The sequence below is a fragment of the Ambystoma mexicanum genome, chromosome 13 (assembly GCF_040938575.1).
Source record: "Ambystoma mexicanum isolate Mex_15411 chromosome 13, UKY_AmexF1_1, whole genome shotgun sequence".
Taxonomy (NCBI): Eukaryota; Metazoa; Chordata; class Amphibia; order Caudata; family Ambystomatidae; genus Ambystoma; species Ambystoma mexicanum.
The window spans coordinates 57,826,368-57,843,333 of NC_090938.1; the positions used below are offsets into that span (position 1 = coordinate 57,826,368).

General features: G+C 45.5%; 1 protein-coding gene across 6 annotated transcripts in view; it reads left to right on the forward strand.

The window, feature by feature from the left end:
- Window positions 1-16,966, forward strand: part of PFKFB2 (6-phosphofructo-2-kinase/fructose-2,6-biphosphatase 2) — a 223,717-nt gene that overhangs the window by 71,379 nt on the left and 135,372 nt on the right. The gene's annotated exons all lie outside the window — the stretch shown is intronic.

The following is a 16,966-nucleotide window of genomic DNA, read 5'->3' on the forward strand; positions in this document are numbered from 1 at the left end:
GAAGATTCCCCATTGAGCCCAATGGGGAATGGGGCATTCCCGAATGGGCTCAGTGGGGAATGGGGACTTACATTACTGCCGAACTCGTGATCCGGCGCTATTAGCGCCGGGGAGTTCGGCGGTAGGGCTAATACTGCCCAAGTCGTGATGAGGCCCCTTGTCCCCAAAGGCATATGTGGGAGTTGGACGACGCTTAGTATCAGCATATCTCTTAGTATCAACACTGGCCTTCTGTAGGTCTATGGTCACTAGGTCTGTTAGCCATGCATCCACTGATGGAACTGGGGTCGAGGAAGGACAACCCCTGGGTAGGACCGAAGGGTGGAAACCAGAGGTACAGAAAAAGGGACTAGTTTTTGTTGAAGAATGCACTGAGTTATTATATGTGAATTCTGCTACTGGAATTAAGATAGACCAATCGTCCTGTACTTGGGAGGCGAAGCAGCGAAGATACTGTTCGAGCGTTTGGTTGACTCTCTCTGTAATCCCATTAGTCTGCGGGTGGTATCCAGAAGACCAGGCACGTTCTACACCCAATAATTTGCATAGATTCTTCCAGAATTTGGAAGTGTATTGGCTGCCACGGTTGGATATGATCTTAGGTGGTAATCCGTGTAATCAGAAGATTTCTGACATGAAGTTCCTTGCCATCTCAGCTGCCGATTGAAGTTTAGTCAAAGGAGTGAAATGTGCCATGTGCGAGAAGAGATCGATCGTGACCATGATGGTTGTGAGTCCCCTAGATGGAGGGAGGTCTACTATAAAATCTGTGGCAATAATCTCCCAGGGACGGGAAGGCATCTACGGCTCCAGCAGTAGACCTGTTGGTTTTCTGCAGTCTATCTTTTTGATTGCAATTCACACATGCTTGAACGTGATCACGAACGTCTGACTGCATTTTAGGCCACCAAAAGTGTCTTTTGAGGTTATGAAGAGTGGATTTTATTCCACAGTGTACTTAGTAGAGGGTGTCATGACAGAGGTGTAGTACCCTTTCTCTCAAGTCCTGTGTTGGAATTGCCAGGGCCTAATCTTTGAAGAGGCATCCATCTTTGGAGGTTAAGGTCCACTGATTATTCCCTGTGAAGTCTTTCCAGAGTGCCGATGTAGGAGTGTTTGATCTGACCTTGTCAAGAAACAGGTAGACACTAGCAATGAACACCTTGTCAGGAAAGATTCTGCGAAGAGGCAATTTCACATCAGGTAGATAATCCCGCCTCCTGGACAGGGCATTGGAGATGGTATTGGAGGAACCAGGTATGTGCAATATGTAGAACTGATATTGTGCAAAGAAATAAGCCCAGCGTGCCTGTCGGCTGTTTCGGCGTTCCATGGACTGAAGTACCTGAAGGGTCCTATGATTGGTCCGTACTTGGACCGGTATCTGGCACCTAAGAGCAGATGGCACCATTCAGTGGAGACCTGGCGGATGGCTAAGAGTTCCTTTTCAAGGACTGAGTAGTGTATTTCACAGGGGTTCAAAGTCCGGGGAAAGATATGCTATGGGGTGCTCAAGCCCATCTTCTTGTTCTTGTTTTAGAACCGCCCACAAGGCATATTCAAAGGCGTCAGTTTCCACGATGAATGGTTTGGAAACGTCCGGCCGAGATAACATGGGTTCCTTGGTGAACATGTCCTTCAGTTGCTGAAAGGCTGTTTCCTGAGGGGTAGACCGTACAAAGGGTGTGTCTTTTCTCAGCAAGGACACAATCGGTTGGACAATGGATGAAAAGGCTGGAATGAATTTCCTATAAAAGTTAGCCAAGCCCAGGAAGGATTAATTCTGTTTAGTCGAGGATGGAGCCGGCCAGGAAGTAATGGCCTTTACCTTGGCTGAGTCCATAGCCACGCCTTGAGGGCTCAAAACAAAACCTAGGTACCGTACTGTGAAGACATGAAAAATGCACTTTTCGGGTTTGGCAAACAGGTGGTGCTTCCGCAGGCATTGCAAGACCCGGGAACCGTGGTCCTGGTGAAGATCTGGATTGGTCGAGTACACCAGAATATCATCCAGATAGATGATTACAGAGTGGAACAGCATATCAGAAAAAACCTGGTCCCTAAAGCGCTGGAAAACAGCAGGGGCATTGGAGAGACCAAACGGCATGACCAGGTATTGGAAATACCTCCCGTATGCGAATCAGATGATAAGCCCCTCTTAAATCCAAATTGGTCAATATCACCGCACCTCGCAGGGCTTCCAGTATGTCAGTGATTAGAGGTAAGAGATAACAGTCTTTCACAGTGCACTGGTTGAGGCCTTTGTAGTCCAAACATGGGCGGAGCTCCTTGGTGTCATTTCCTGGGAACAAAAAACATGGAGACCCCCGCAGGAGACTTGGAAGGGCAGATAGTTCCATTAGTCAAGTTTGTGTCCAAGTACTCTCGAAGGGCTCTCTTTTCCGGTTCGGAGAGGACGAACATCCGACCGAAAGGTATAACTGCATTCTTGTTGGTTTCTATGGCACAATCTACGGGTCTGTGCGGAGGTAAGGCCTGGATTATGGCTGTGGAAAATACATATGAAAACTGGTGATAGACCTCCGGAACCTGATTGATTTTAGAGACTGTGGGCCTCATTACGACTTTGGCGGTAGCCATGCCGCTATTGGCGGCATGGCTGCCTCCAAAACCGGGTTCGGGTTCCCTGAATGGGGAATTACCGGGCCATTCCGAGTTTGGAGGGCCCGGTAATTCCTCCCTCACGGAACCCGGGCCCAGACCTTCCCCATTCCCGCCCCCATAGGGCTCAATGGGAGAGGGAGCTAACAACGGGCCGATTACGACTGGCCCGTTGTTAGCTCCCTGGTCCCCTCGCGGGACCCACCAGGCATCCTTACCCGGTCCTGCTAGGGGACCTCGTAATCAGGCGGAATGGGAATAACTGGTCCGCACCCATTAGCGGACCCCGTTAACCCATTCTGCCTGACTCGTAATGAGGCCCTGTGAGTTTGTGCTGTTTGTGGTTGGTAGGCACCAAGAGTTGAGTCTTCTGGGAGAGACAATGAGCAAGACAGAATTCAGAACCCGAGAACAGCAAACCAGCTTCCCATTTATATAGGGATTGTGTCGTCGTAGCCAAGGCATGCCCAAAACCAACAGATAATGTCTCGCCTTTATGATGTCGAACTGCAGTATTTCTTGGTGGTTGATTGCGAGCAGAAGTTCCATTGTTTGTTGTGTGACAGGTCCAGAGGACAGTGGGCGTCCGTCGATCCCTTCAACCGCCTGTATGACGTCCTTGTATATCCTCGGTATCTGATGTTGACAGGCCCATTCATCCAAAAATATGCCCATGGCACCACAATCCACCAGGGCCAAAACCGGAAGTCTCTGTCCAGTGTTGGAGGTCAACGAGACCTGGAGGATGACCAGTGTAGAGATGGTGGTTGGGCTCAAGGAAGCTGAAAAGGTGGAGCTTGAATCTGTCTCTGGGCTCCGTTCAGGTGGAGCAATAGGGTAGTTCCAGACCAAGTGTTTGTCGGATGCACAATACATACATAACCTGCTGTTTATCTGCCAATTCCTTTCCTGGGGGGTCAAGTGTCCGCATAAAGCAACCAGTTGCATGGGTTCAGACTCCGAATGCAATGTCTCTGGAGGCATCCTAGGACTTGGATACACTGGTGATGGCTTCTGTTAAGGACTACGAACTCTTCTTTTCTCTGCCTTCCTCTCCTGTATTCGAAAATCGACCTGTAGGGACAGATCCAGGAGAGCCTGGAAGGAACCTGGACGGACTACCCTGGCCAATTCATCCTTGATCTCCTCGTTCAGACCTCGACGAAATAAGGTGAAGCTGGCTTCTTGGGACCAATCGGCATCTTTGGCCAGTTGTTTGAAGCGTGTGACGTAAGTCAACATATCTTGGCTTCCTTGTGGGAATTCTAACAACTTCTCCTGGGCTGCAAAAATCTGTTCAGGGCGGTCAAACATGGTTTTGAAAGCCGCATGGAATCCATCATAGTTGTCTAATAGAGGATCCCCAACGGAAACCAGGGACACTAAGGCATTAGCCGAAAGATGAGAAATTACAAAGCCAACCGTGGCCCTGTGAGTGGAGAAGTAATACGGCTTAAACGTGAAGTGCACGATACAGGAGTCAAGAAACGGGCTTCGAGCCTTAGGTGAACCATCCTACTTCGCAACTATGCCTCCCATGGCTGACCTTTCCTGGAATGCAGAGTCTCTAGACAAAACAAGCTGCCTCAAGGCTGTGTTTTCTGCCTTGAGGTTTTGTACTTCAGTGGACAGTTCTTGCATGCCTCGCAGGCGGTCCTGAAGTGTGGGTTCCATCTTGGATGCTGAAATGGTTCTTTGGCGTCTCAAACTGTCACAATAGAGGGTTTCAGGTTTCTGGCTCACCTGTTTGATCTTGGATGCCTTCTTTTGAACAGTGGTGGTTTTCTCCTTCATTGTGGTGCGGGTGTCGAAGAGGAAAGGGCGAGCCTCCCCTGACGCCAGTCTGCCTTCTTGGTACGAGGCAGGTTAGCACTCAGGGCCACTGTCCGTAGTGACTATGTCCAAGCAGATCCGTTCAAGCACGGTGGTTGGGTTCCAGGGCGGATTTCAGGATGGAAACCAGGAAGGGCACAAGGCAGCTGTTCAGACGTCCATATGCAGCAAAAGAACAACTGGCAGGTAAGGTTTCGGAATACCCTGCGGTGACCGCAAGTTATCAGTCCAAGCAGCTTCCAGGAAGGAAGGGAACGTTGGGCAAGTGAGGACCAGGGGAGGGAAGGGTAAGGGGAAGGAAGGAACGAAAAGACCCTTGGGGGCACTTTCTGAAGGAATAAGCAAGTTGCACTGAGCACCAGTACACGGAGCGTTGACACACACCGTCTCGAGTAAAGGCGGAACTTTTCTAAGAACACTGTGCACAGGGTCCGGGAGACTGAACCGCTGAATCCAGATCACTAATGATGGTGGCCATGTTGGAAGTTATAATGGATGCTGCAAGGTGCTGGCGAAGCGACCAGGTTGTCCAGAAGGGGCAGACCCAACGATTCATTACACTATTCCATGTGTCTGTTCCCCCTTTAGGGAAAATAGAGAAAGCGTTTTTTTTTTTTTGTTTTTTTTTTATTGAAAAACTACAGTCTTGACATTTAAGAAACGACTTTTGTTTCAAGACAAGTAAACGGACAGTCAGCGAAGAGAAGAATTACAAGAAGCAAATTACAATTACAAGGTCGGACCAAGATCATGAACTGCAGTCCTTCACAGCAGAAAGCTTTTCCCAACGCCCTTCAGGCCCAGCTCCCATTTTTGGTCTAAAATGTAAAAGGTCTTTTTTTTTTTTTTTAAAAAAGCTCCAAGAATACCTTGTTCAGTTCTAGTTTCCCCTTCATATAGAACTGATTTTTCATATGCAACCATTGAATGCTATGTATGTATGGACTCCAATTCCCACAACCACTTCATGAGGATGGTGAAGGAAATTATGCCAAGCAGAAAGAGCCTCAAGACCAATGAGGGTGTTAGTTGTTTTCTGAAAGCGCAGTTTCGCAGGACATTTAAAGATGGAAACCAAACTTTGAGTAGCTCTTTAGGCTACCCCTCAGAGGCGTGCAGAAGCTAGAGGCTTCAACCGGTGTGGTCGAGCCAAGCGGTTCTCCAGCAGCAAAGGAAAGTAACATTGTGAGAGCAGGACATGCTGTGGAGACACCAGGAATCACAGCAGGATCCTTGGGCTTTCGGCAGGTGGAAGAAGCAGCGTTACCCTCACCTGAGCTTGAAGGGAAGCAGGCATGCAGGAGCTGAGCCGCGATAGAAGCCGGAAAGACGTTGGAGCAACCCAGAGTGGGAAGCTAGCACAAAAGAAATGTTGCGTAAGCGCGAACAGGTCCGAAGAGAGCCTGTGAGTCAGTCCAACACGATGTGGGGACCCCAGAGTATTTTGGCGGCCGCGCCAAACACAGTTTGAACATTGTGAAGTTGTAGATATATGATATGATTGGCTATTTATAAGTTTCTTAAAACCCAGAGGACCTGGGGATCGAACCTGTTTTGCTCCGTGTTGTCTTTCTTCCAAGGCAAGCATGTTGCCCATGAGCTATCTTCTCAAGATAAACAATAAGAAGATTGTTTGCTAGTCAAAAAGGCAGAATACAAATGCAAACCCAAATAGCATATGATTGCATGGAGTGCAGATGTGGGGAAAGTTTAAAAGGAACATTGAAGCAGATACATATACTGAACCAACACTGGTACATACAGCTTTGGATGTAAAGAGGAACTGTAATAAATATAAGGAAAGAAGAGTTGTCCTGGCAGGGGAGTATACCAGGTAGTTGGAAGTACAAGAAAAGTCCTGGCAGGAGAGTACACCAGGCAGTCGTGAATGCATAAAGAATCCTGGCAGTGGAGTATACTAGGCAAATTGCAATCCTACAACAAGCGTCAAGAAAGGACAGTGTTTGTTGAACAAAGACATTTTTGTTAAGAAGGGCTTACAAGGCTAAACAGTTTTGAACCTAACAGGCTTGGTGTGGGCCAAGAAAGACACTACGAACTCTTATACCAAGGGACATCGTTGCACCATTGAAGAATCCAGGGGAAGGGAATCACCTCTGGAACCACAGTCTTTTCATCTTCAGGAACATTTACCTTGGGGCTGTTGTATTTTTATTCATGAACACTTTTGCCAACATCAGGTTAAAGGCATTTCCCTTGGCACTTTATTATTTTGTTGTAGTGTGAGGGTCAGGACAGAATGTTTGGACACAAGGATTGCTTTTGATTTCGGACTTCCTGACGCAGACGGATCCTTAGTTTTTGGTTATAGGTAAGGAAACACCTCATAGAGCAGGGTCAGATAGGCATTTTACCAACCCGTTTATGTTAAGAAAAGTATTTAACCAAAAACATGACAACTTTGTGTCCAGCTTTAATTTCAGACCCCTCAATGATCGTTATTGCTGGGATGCCTGTGTAGTAGTAGTAATAGTGGTAGTATGGGGTTTAGGAGGGAGAGACAACATGAGGTTGGGTGATGGTGATTGCCGGATGCCTGAAATGTAGTATGGGTTTAGGAAGGAGAGACATGATGTAGAGTGATGGTGATTGCTGAGATGCGTGTATAGGTATCGGTTTAGGAGGGAGAGAACACAGGTTGAGTGATGGTGATTTCTGGGATGCCGGTATAGTAGTATAGGGGTAGGAGGGAGAGACGACATGAGGATGAGTGATCGTTATTGCTAGGATGCCTTACGGGTTTGGACCAAAATAAATCCTGAAAAGCATCCAAACATGTCCATATTGGACAATTTAGTTATCTTAGCAGAACAATTTGTTGTTGGTAACATTTAAATCAAGTTATGGATGTGTGATGGCCTTGTGATGTTCCCAAGAGTTCGAGTTGTGGGGCCTTGAAAACAGAAATCCATAGGGGGTTCGCTTTTGAGAAGTATTTGTGGGTGGCAGTGGTAATGCTGAGCTTACGGTGTCTGAGCCTGGCTGTGTGCTGAATTAAAGCTGGGGGAGATAAAAAGGGCAATAGCACAAGGAATCTCTGCACCCGAGCCATTCTAGATGGGATCCAGTTGAGGGGAGAAGACACGTGTGGCAATTACATACTAGAATGGAATACACATTCCCTAAACTATAGGGGCTATGTGGTCTGGGGAGCAATGTTAGATTCTATTATTCATGCCGGGATAGGCAGATCAGAGCAACAATTTTACCAACATTTGCTTTGCGCAAATTTCATAAGCACCGTCGGAATCAGTTTCCATAGGGTTAAAGGCATGGTCTAGTAAAAATTTCTATTATCCCTACGGGTCGGCCATGTTTCTTTAAGCCTAAGTGGCTCGATTTTAGAAAACTTTCCTATGGACCTTACCCGAGTTTTCTTCCATTAAACGCACGCGAAAACAGGCACCAGGGAGCTGCCATTTTGTGATAACCCTATCACTTGCCGCATCGCCCTGGCTGACCTGCTTCTGCGGCACTAAATCAAATCCCCCGCCCCTGAGCCTGACATTATCAAAACATTCATATTCCCCGCCTCTCTCCGTGACGTTTCTGTGCTGCGTAGGCAAACGCGCCCAGTCGTCTTCTACGCGACTCCACACAGAACCCGGAAACCAACACAGACCATCTCACAACACAGCGCGCCACAATTCGGAATATGAAACTGTACTTTAAAATCAAACAGTAACACGGTACATTTGGTAAAGTACATTTATGTGACATTAAATGTTTAGAGAATATTCGGCAATTGCCATATGAACTCCGAAAGCCATTTATTTTCTTTTATCTGTATCCGCAAATCCGTAAAAGTTTATATTGAGTCACGCGCTGTTCCTTTATGGTACACAGGGTGTTGGTTTTCGTTAAAAGAAGCACTTTGGAAGCACGGTGAACCGCAAGGCTGTTCCATCAACTAGGCACTAGTCCATCGTAAAGGTTGATATGTTGCTTTTAGCCACTAATACAGCGTAAGGGCATGTGGGCCCTTGGCGATCGTCCCATAAAATTGTCAGTGTGCTCCAGTTGTTCACACGAAGCTGCAGGTGTCTGTTGAAAAAACCATCTGCCGGTGTCTCAAACCGATGACCGTAGCAGAACGGGATCAAATACCTGTTATGAAAACAAAAACAATATTTTATTTATTATGGCCGATCAGAAACTATTTGCTTGCAAGGATAGTTCAATGGAGTATGTTCAGCTCTAAAATCAATGCGAAAAGTAACAAAATAAATCGAGGCCAACACACAATGAGAAACGACAGTTTGTTAACATGCGTGTGGAATGATATGATATGGCATTTGTAACGCGCCTATACACAAGTGTTTCAAGGCGCGACGAGGCAGGGGGGGGAACAAGGGCAGACAGAAAACGATCCTACTAGGCCAGGTTTCTTTAAGATCGCGCAAGGGGAAGTAGAGAGGGGGTATAAGTGCTGTACATGGTTAGTAGAATACAAGATAAATAATAGGGCCAGCTGGAGGCAAGTGCAAGGTAAATGCCGGGAGAAGGGGCTGAAGGATACAGACTTAGTCCCGTAGTGCAGGTAGGCAGTGCAGGGAAAAGTGGCTGGGCCAAGGACCGAGATCGGTGAGACCTGTGGACCTGCATGCCCATGTGCCCACTACGAACACTTTTTCCTTGCTTTTCCTAGCTCTTCATTCATTCATTTATTCATGCATCCATTCATTAATTCTTCATTCCGGTATAAAAGCGTCTAAAGATTTACTCACATTATATTTGAAATTTCCATTGTGTCTCTGCGTAATGCAGTCTGTAAATCCGACCGTGCTCTTGACAACGATTTTTTGTATACTGAACTAAAATGAAACTCGGACTAGTTTCTGAATTTTCTGCCTTATCGTCTCTTACGTTATTGCGCACCCCCTTCAAATGAAGTTCTTTCGGCATGGTCCCTGTCTCAAGGTCAAAAAACAATAGAACCTTATACTTACAGTGCGACTTGTGGGCCTCATCTGGGCGCTGTCCTTCGCATTCTTTATTTGCAACATCCCGTAGTAAAGGCATCTGTGAGAACTTGAAGTTTAGAATCCCTCTATGTAGTGCGCCACAATGTGCAAATGCGAACTGGCTTCTCTCTCAAATGCCACGGCCCGCTTGGCGCATTCTAAGGCCCCCAATTTTGTCCCCGTTGTCTGCGAGCTTTGCAGCCCCAAAGAATCATAACTATGGAGACATTTAATTTTTGGCGGAAGGTCAGGGAAAGTATAAAGTACCACAGGAGTTGAGTTAAAAGTGAGATTTATTGTTTGTTTGTTTGTTTTATTATTTGCAATACGCAAGCCTCCCCTCCGTTAACAGTGCGCAGCATTTACATTTACATGAGATGAGACATGAGAAAAATATATACATACACATATATGAGGTGAATAGAGAGAGTTCAAAGATGACACCCAGCTTGTTCGCCACCCATGATGGTGAAGGTAGGGGTTAGGGTTACAGGTACACTGTACAGTAACATTTATTTACAAAAAGACAATCGTATTGCAATTATTTAAACCGGGATTTGTACTTCACAACCAGCTCTGCTTCGGGTGGACATGGCACAGTTGCAATGTTCGGTGGCAATGGATCACTGCTCTGCACAGAAACGTCCAACATTCCATATCTGTGCTTCTCTAACACAGCAGCAATAAGGCCTTTCACAAAGTCGAACTGCATTTCATCATAGACTGGTTTGATCACCCATTGCTTACTTCGTTTTGAAAACACCTTAGTGTAGCGAGGCATCCTTACTTTACCCCTAGTCCTAGATTGCTCATGTCACACATTGCTGTTATGGGCCAAGACCGGTTTCATGCCCCAAAAGCTAAAATGCAAGCGCTTTGGCCTGTACTTTAGGCACATATTGTGGAACATCTCCAAACCTCCTGTGTGACAGAATTCTGTTAGTCCTCTCAAATCTCTTGATAGAGTTTTGTCGAAAACAATCTTCTCAATGGCTTTGTGTGTCGGTGAAGATGGAATCAACCACTTCTTCTTCCATGCCTCCTCTGGGGACAAAGGGTCATGTTCACATTGGTTGAAATGTAGGTTTTCTGACCAGCGGTGAACGTTGGTACAGTGGTGCATCAGTGACCGCCATTTTTCAAGTAGTATTTCCACTGACCCTTCACAAGTTTTTGAGCTCCACCAAAGATGGTTGGTGATAGAATGGGACCACTGCAAGATACTTTCAAAACCTTTTTTTTTTCCTGCAGCCGAGATTTTGTTACTGATTGATTTAGCAAGATGCCATACGTCAAATTGATGATTAATAAGCGGGAACTGCTCTCTCATTGTCTTTGCAATTGAAACGTGTCTGTCCGTGGCTATGAGGTCGATGTGCATTCCCCTAGATTGTAGATATTCCACTGATTTTATAAATCCTAGTTTCTCCATGCCCACTGAGGATGTACATTGTGTTACCTGCACGACCACCAAACTCACAATTTTCTTACTATCCATGTCTTGAAAGTGGTAGGTGCAGTACTTAGCAGAAAATCCAGGGCTGTCGCACTGTCCATCGCCGGCTAGCCTGAAACGTTTCCCTTCGAATGTACTTGATAGAGACAATTGTTCAATTTTCCAAGCATCACTAATGGCCGGAAACAGATAATCACTTTGGTATATGTAATACAGCGATTTAGAAATGAAATGAAGTCCCACAAACTGAAAGAAAGCCTCTAACTTTCTGAAACTGGAGCCACTAAAAAGTGATGCAGCTGCACACAGTAGATTGCCTGCTGGCATTTTCCCCAGCATCGTTTGTGCAGATCATGAGAACCTATGATTTAATCTACAGGCAGCATTTATTTTGACGTTACTGCCTTTTATTTGACGAGTCACATTAATCAATGGCTTCCCACATACTTTCCCTCTAACGGAATGGACACATTTCAGCATACTTATAATATCCATCAAACAACTGTCGAATACAATGTATTTGTTCTCTTTCATTAGACTGTCATCCTGCGTCAACGTTGTTTCGGTCTGTGACGTTGCGAAGATTTCAACACATTGGAAAGTATTATCGCTGATATCAAGTTCTGATGCGTCTGTGGATGCTGCGGCTGGGTTATTCTCTGTCATTTCGACATCTGTTACTTCAACATTGATGGGAGAACACAACAATGTCGACAGGTTTTTGGGTGGCAGTTTTTTGGCGGGTGTAGATTGTGTGAATTGATCTGCAACTACTTCAGAGATATCTTCAATACATTCAATATCATCTTCTTGTGGTGGTGCGGTCGCACTGTAGCAATGGTCCAATGCAACTTTGCTGTATTCTCCAAACTCAGTTAATTCATGTTCTGGCCATTGGACATGAGCATCTCAAGCCTGAACACGCCTCGCCTCAATTAATAGTTCCTCCATAGTGTACATGGTCTGGCAAGCAACATCTCTCTGTCACTTGACTGTCTGTGTATAGTTCTGACACCCACGGGTAACTAGAGGAGAGATTGGAAAAGGGATGTTCGGTTTAAACACAAGATAAAGTGTAGTCCAATTGACTGGAAAAAAACATAAAATAGTCCCCAGCACAAACATTTTTTTAAAGTTATGAACTGTTTGTAACTAACCTTTTTTGGGTTTTTTTCTTTGCAACTTTTTTGACTCGACCTTCAACATCTGCACGCTGTAGCTCCGATTCATTTCCGTATGTCCTCCCTTCCTCTTGCGCTGCAACGACTATATTTTCTGTATCCGCATAGACAGCACAGAATGAGGCTCCATCATCTCCCTGAAACATAGTACTTTCATTACTATGTATCAAAATATTGTTAGCATAAAACACACGTGAGGACGAACACACAGGTACATCTCAATACCCAAACACGATTTAAACATTGTGTGCAACAATCAAACGACAAATATTCGACCTGTGATGATCTATTTCGATGGAACTGTCAGTATCCATACCTCTGGCTCTGCATGGACTGCCATGAATGGTTTTATTGGAGAGGAGGCATCAGCATCTCCCTGAAACACAGTACTTGCATTAGTATGGTTTTCAATATTGGAAACATAACACACACTTGGGGTCGACAGCACAGGTACATATAAAGAGATAACCACAAATGATGCATTGTCTAAAACAATCAAGGAACATCTAAATATGATCACATTTCATCGACTTATTTCTCCGATTTATTTACATCTGCATCATCTAAATGGGATGTTGTGATTGTAGTGGAAGCGCCGTCGTCTCCCTGAAACACAGCACTTGCGTTAATAGGGAAGAAAGTATAGCAAATGGAATCACGTTATATGATCACGCATGATGGAGCTGTCAGTATCCATACCTCGTGCTGCTGAAGAATATCTATGGATGTTGCAAATGTAGTGCGCACTTCCGAAAGCTGTTGCGCCGATTCGTATACGCAAGGTCCCGCTTCCACTTCCCCTGGAATTACTTCAATGTCAGGCTCCGCATCAAGTGCAGGGGTTGACGCTCCATCAACTTCCTGAAACATAGTACTTGCATTAGTGAGGATTACAATAATGCTATCCAAGAATGGTGTGCCGCCAATGACCCCTGCCTTAATGCCAGTAAGACTGAGATTCTACTCATCGGTACTCCCACTCCCTCCTTCCCTGTAGCTCTCTGGCCTGCCTCCCTTGGCCCCCTCCCTGCTCCTACCTGCAAGGCAAAAAACCTTGGGGTCATCTTCGACTCCACACTCTCCTTCTCTCCTCATATTTCTGACGTCGCCAAGAGGTCACACTACCAGCTGCACCTCCTCAGAGGTATTCTTCCCTTCCTCTCCTTCCCCCAGAAGCTCACTGTCTCCCGAGCCCTGGTTCTCTCGAAGCTGGACTACTGTAACAGCCTCTATCTTAATCTGCCTGCCTCCACTCTCCGCCCTCTGCAACTCATCCAGAACAGAACTGCGAGACTTGTCCTTGGCCTCAAGCCCAGGGACCGTATCTCTCCAGGACTGAAATCTCTACACTGGCTCCCAGTGGCTGCGAGGATAAAGTTCAAAACCCTCTGCATTGTCCACAAGGCCTTCTGGGGCCTGGGTCCTAAATACCTTCAACTCTCTCTTCCCAAATATCTTCCTTCCCGAGCCCTTCGCTCATCCGCCTCCAACTCCCTCAGGGTTAGCCGCTTCTCGAAGCAACGAGCTGGGGGTAGATCTCTCTCCGCGGCAGGGGCCTCCCTCTGGAACAGCCTTCCTGTCTCCCTGAAACTTGAGGAGAACCATCTCCGGTTCCGGAAGCACCTCAAAACCTTCCTCTTTGCTTCTGCTTTCCCTCTCCCTCTCCCCTGCTGAGCGGCTAATTAATTTTCACTGAAGCTGCACTGATCCTGCAATTGGACCACTCTAAACGGCCTCAGTCCTGGGCCCTGCCACTCTCCACTTGCACTGATGCCCTGGAACCCCTTTGCACTGCGGGTCTGTCTCTGTATCCCTACAGCCCCCGCTCCCCCAGCACTTGTTCTGCACTTACCTCACACTTGCCACCAGCTGGCCCTATTTATTTATTTATTACGTACGCCTCTTACCTTGTACTGCACTCCCCCCCCTCCCCTTCCCCTTGCACTTTTCCCCTCCCCTACCCCTGCACTTGCGCGATCTGAATGACACCTGCCCTATAGGATCGTTTTCTGTCTCCCCTTGTACCCCCCTCCCTGCCTCGTCGCGCCTTGAAACACTTGTGTATAGGCGCGTTACAAATACCATATCATATCATATCATATCAATAGTGAAAACATAACACACACCTGGGTTCGACAGCACAGGTACATATCAATGGCTAACCACGAATGAAAGATTGTGTAGAACAATCAAACGACAAGAATTCCAGCTCTGATGATGACGCTTGATGGAGCTGTCAGTATCCATACCTCCTGCTGGTGAAGAAAATCTAGTAGATGTGGTGGACGCTTCAGCATCTCCCTGAAAGACAGTACTTGCATTAGTATGGATAACACTAATTATAACTGAAAACAAACACCAGTGGACGATAACTAAGGTTTATATCAATTGGAAAGCACTAACAAAACATTCGATAAAATAATTACACGATAAAATAAAACTATTACTTGACAATGCATAAAACAAGTCTGTAGCGGATTAGCCTAGTAAGATTACCTGATACGCGCCAGAAGTGGTTGATAACTGCGACCACGTCAAGGATGTAGAATGTTCTTGCTTCAGATTCAAGGGATAGTCAAGAAGTTGTAAAGGTAAATTAATGATTGATAATGAAATGCCAATAATAAAAATAGCCATGTAAGGCGACAGAATACTTGAAAAATGCTCAATACAGCACAGTTCCCTGTTCCTATATATATATATATATATATATATATATATATATATATATATATATATATATATATACCTTTCGTTTGTAGGTTATGAAATCGAAAAAGAATATATTGATAAATGTCATTATTCAAAAAGCTATACACTCATATCAATATCGAAATTATTACAAGGGATAGAACACCTACAATGTCAATCCATTCCGCTACCTACACACTACCACTAGGCCTAAAGCTAAACCAAGACATATAGAGACATAACCTACTGAAAGACTTTGAACAAGTGATATTTAGTGCATGCATTATCGAGAATATTTTATGTTAGCTTAGATAGATTGTGACCACCCTGCTTCACAGCGACCAGACCTTCACCCATTCGGAGCACAGATGTATGACGTCCATCCTTGAATGGAGACACACTTGATTCATTTAAAAAATCGAAACAACCGTTGTTAAAATATATGTGGTGTTTTATTTTGTATCTTATTTTCATGACACAAAAATACAAGACTTTAAAGATTATACAGGTCAGGTTGCAGCACAGCGAGAGAAAATCCCCTGTGCTGACCGCTGTCACTCGGGAACGTTTCTCTTATGGCACGAACGGCACAGGCGGGTATCACTCTTTGTACGCGGTGTCCAAGCCTCCCTTGGAGCCGCCATGTAAAGGAACGATAGGCCACCAGCCTGTACCACCTGTGAAAAGGAATGAAACAAACTGTTTTTAAATGACCAAGATAAGTTTAATAAACGTTTGTTGTCAATGTTGTCAATGACAATTGTTGTCAATGACAATTCTTGTAACTAATGGCATTCTGCACGGACAAATGCTATCTAGACAATGCACACTATTGAACGACTTTCATGCGTTACTATGATATGAATATATAATTTTGGATAAAGTAGAAGAACATGAAATAGGAGTGGCATGATAAGCAGAGTATACTTGCTCGTTACTCGGATTACGAGGACGAACAGTTGCGCGAAGTTCATTCATAAGCACCATCATTATTCTCAACACGGCCTGTGTGAGGCAGGCTGCCCTGAAGTCTGGCAGCTCGGTGATGCATTGCGTCGTGGCTCGCCTTCCGAAATGTAGGCCAGGCATCCAGAGTTTTCTCGGCAGCAGCAGTTCTCGTCCTCAGTTGGCATTAGCTCGCACCGATTGCATGTGCACCAGTTGGAGACGCCGTCCAGGCGACTAGGCCCAGGCTCTTCATCTGTTGAATCGTCCTCCCAACTGCCGTCCGAATCCCCATCGTTTTCGCGTGCTTCTCTTTCCAGTAGTTCCTCCTCGGTATACTAGGGCTCGTACATGTAGGGCATTATTGTAGCCATTGTGTGGTAAACAAAGTAAAATAATTTACAGAGATGGTACAGGTGTTCACACGGGCTACAAGCGGTGAAGGTAGCTGACCAGAGCACAGAAACGAGTCACAGAATACTCAAAGTAACACAGAGAGAGGAATGGAATCGAAAATCTGCTGCTGCGTGTTGGGAAACGGTCTGTTTATACTTATTGAGGAAAGAGGCGTCCTGCCATTTCCATAGCGACACGTCATTAGCTGAGGCGCAGCGATTGTTGACACGAGACGTGCTTTGGCGTTGGGAAATGGGCGGTACGGGTCTGCTGATGTCAGGCTCAGGGGCGGGGGATTTGATTTAGTGCCGCAGAAGCAGGTCAGCCAGGGCGATGCGGCAAGCGTAGGATTATCACAAAATGGCAGCTCCCTGGTGCCTGTTTTCGCGTGCATTTAATGTACGAAAACTCGGGTAAGGTCCATAGGAAAGCTTTCTAAAATCGAGCCACTTAGGCTTAAAAAAACATGGCCGACCCATAGGGACAATAAACCATTTTACTAGACCATGCCTTTAAGCATAAAGAACTTTAAAAAGGCCATGCTCAACTTAACATGATATACCTGAAAAAGCAAAACCTCACCTAGAAGCTGTCCAGTTTGCTTTAATAGCACTAATTCTCATTGTCTGAGAAAACTTAAGACGAAAACCAGTAGACGGATTATGAGAGGAAGAGGAAACGTTACTCAACGTGAGTTAAAACTGGAGAAATTAAAAGGCTAAAATGTTGTAGAATACCTAAGGCAAGGCACCATTGAGACTGATAGGAAACAAATCATTATTTTATAGCATGTGGTCTAACGTGATGGTGGTGTTTGGTTGTATGTGTGCACATGCCGATTTTTTTAAAGTTATGAA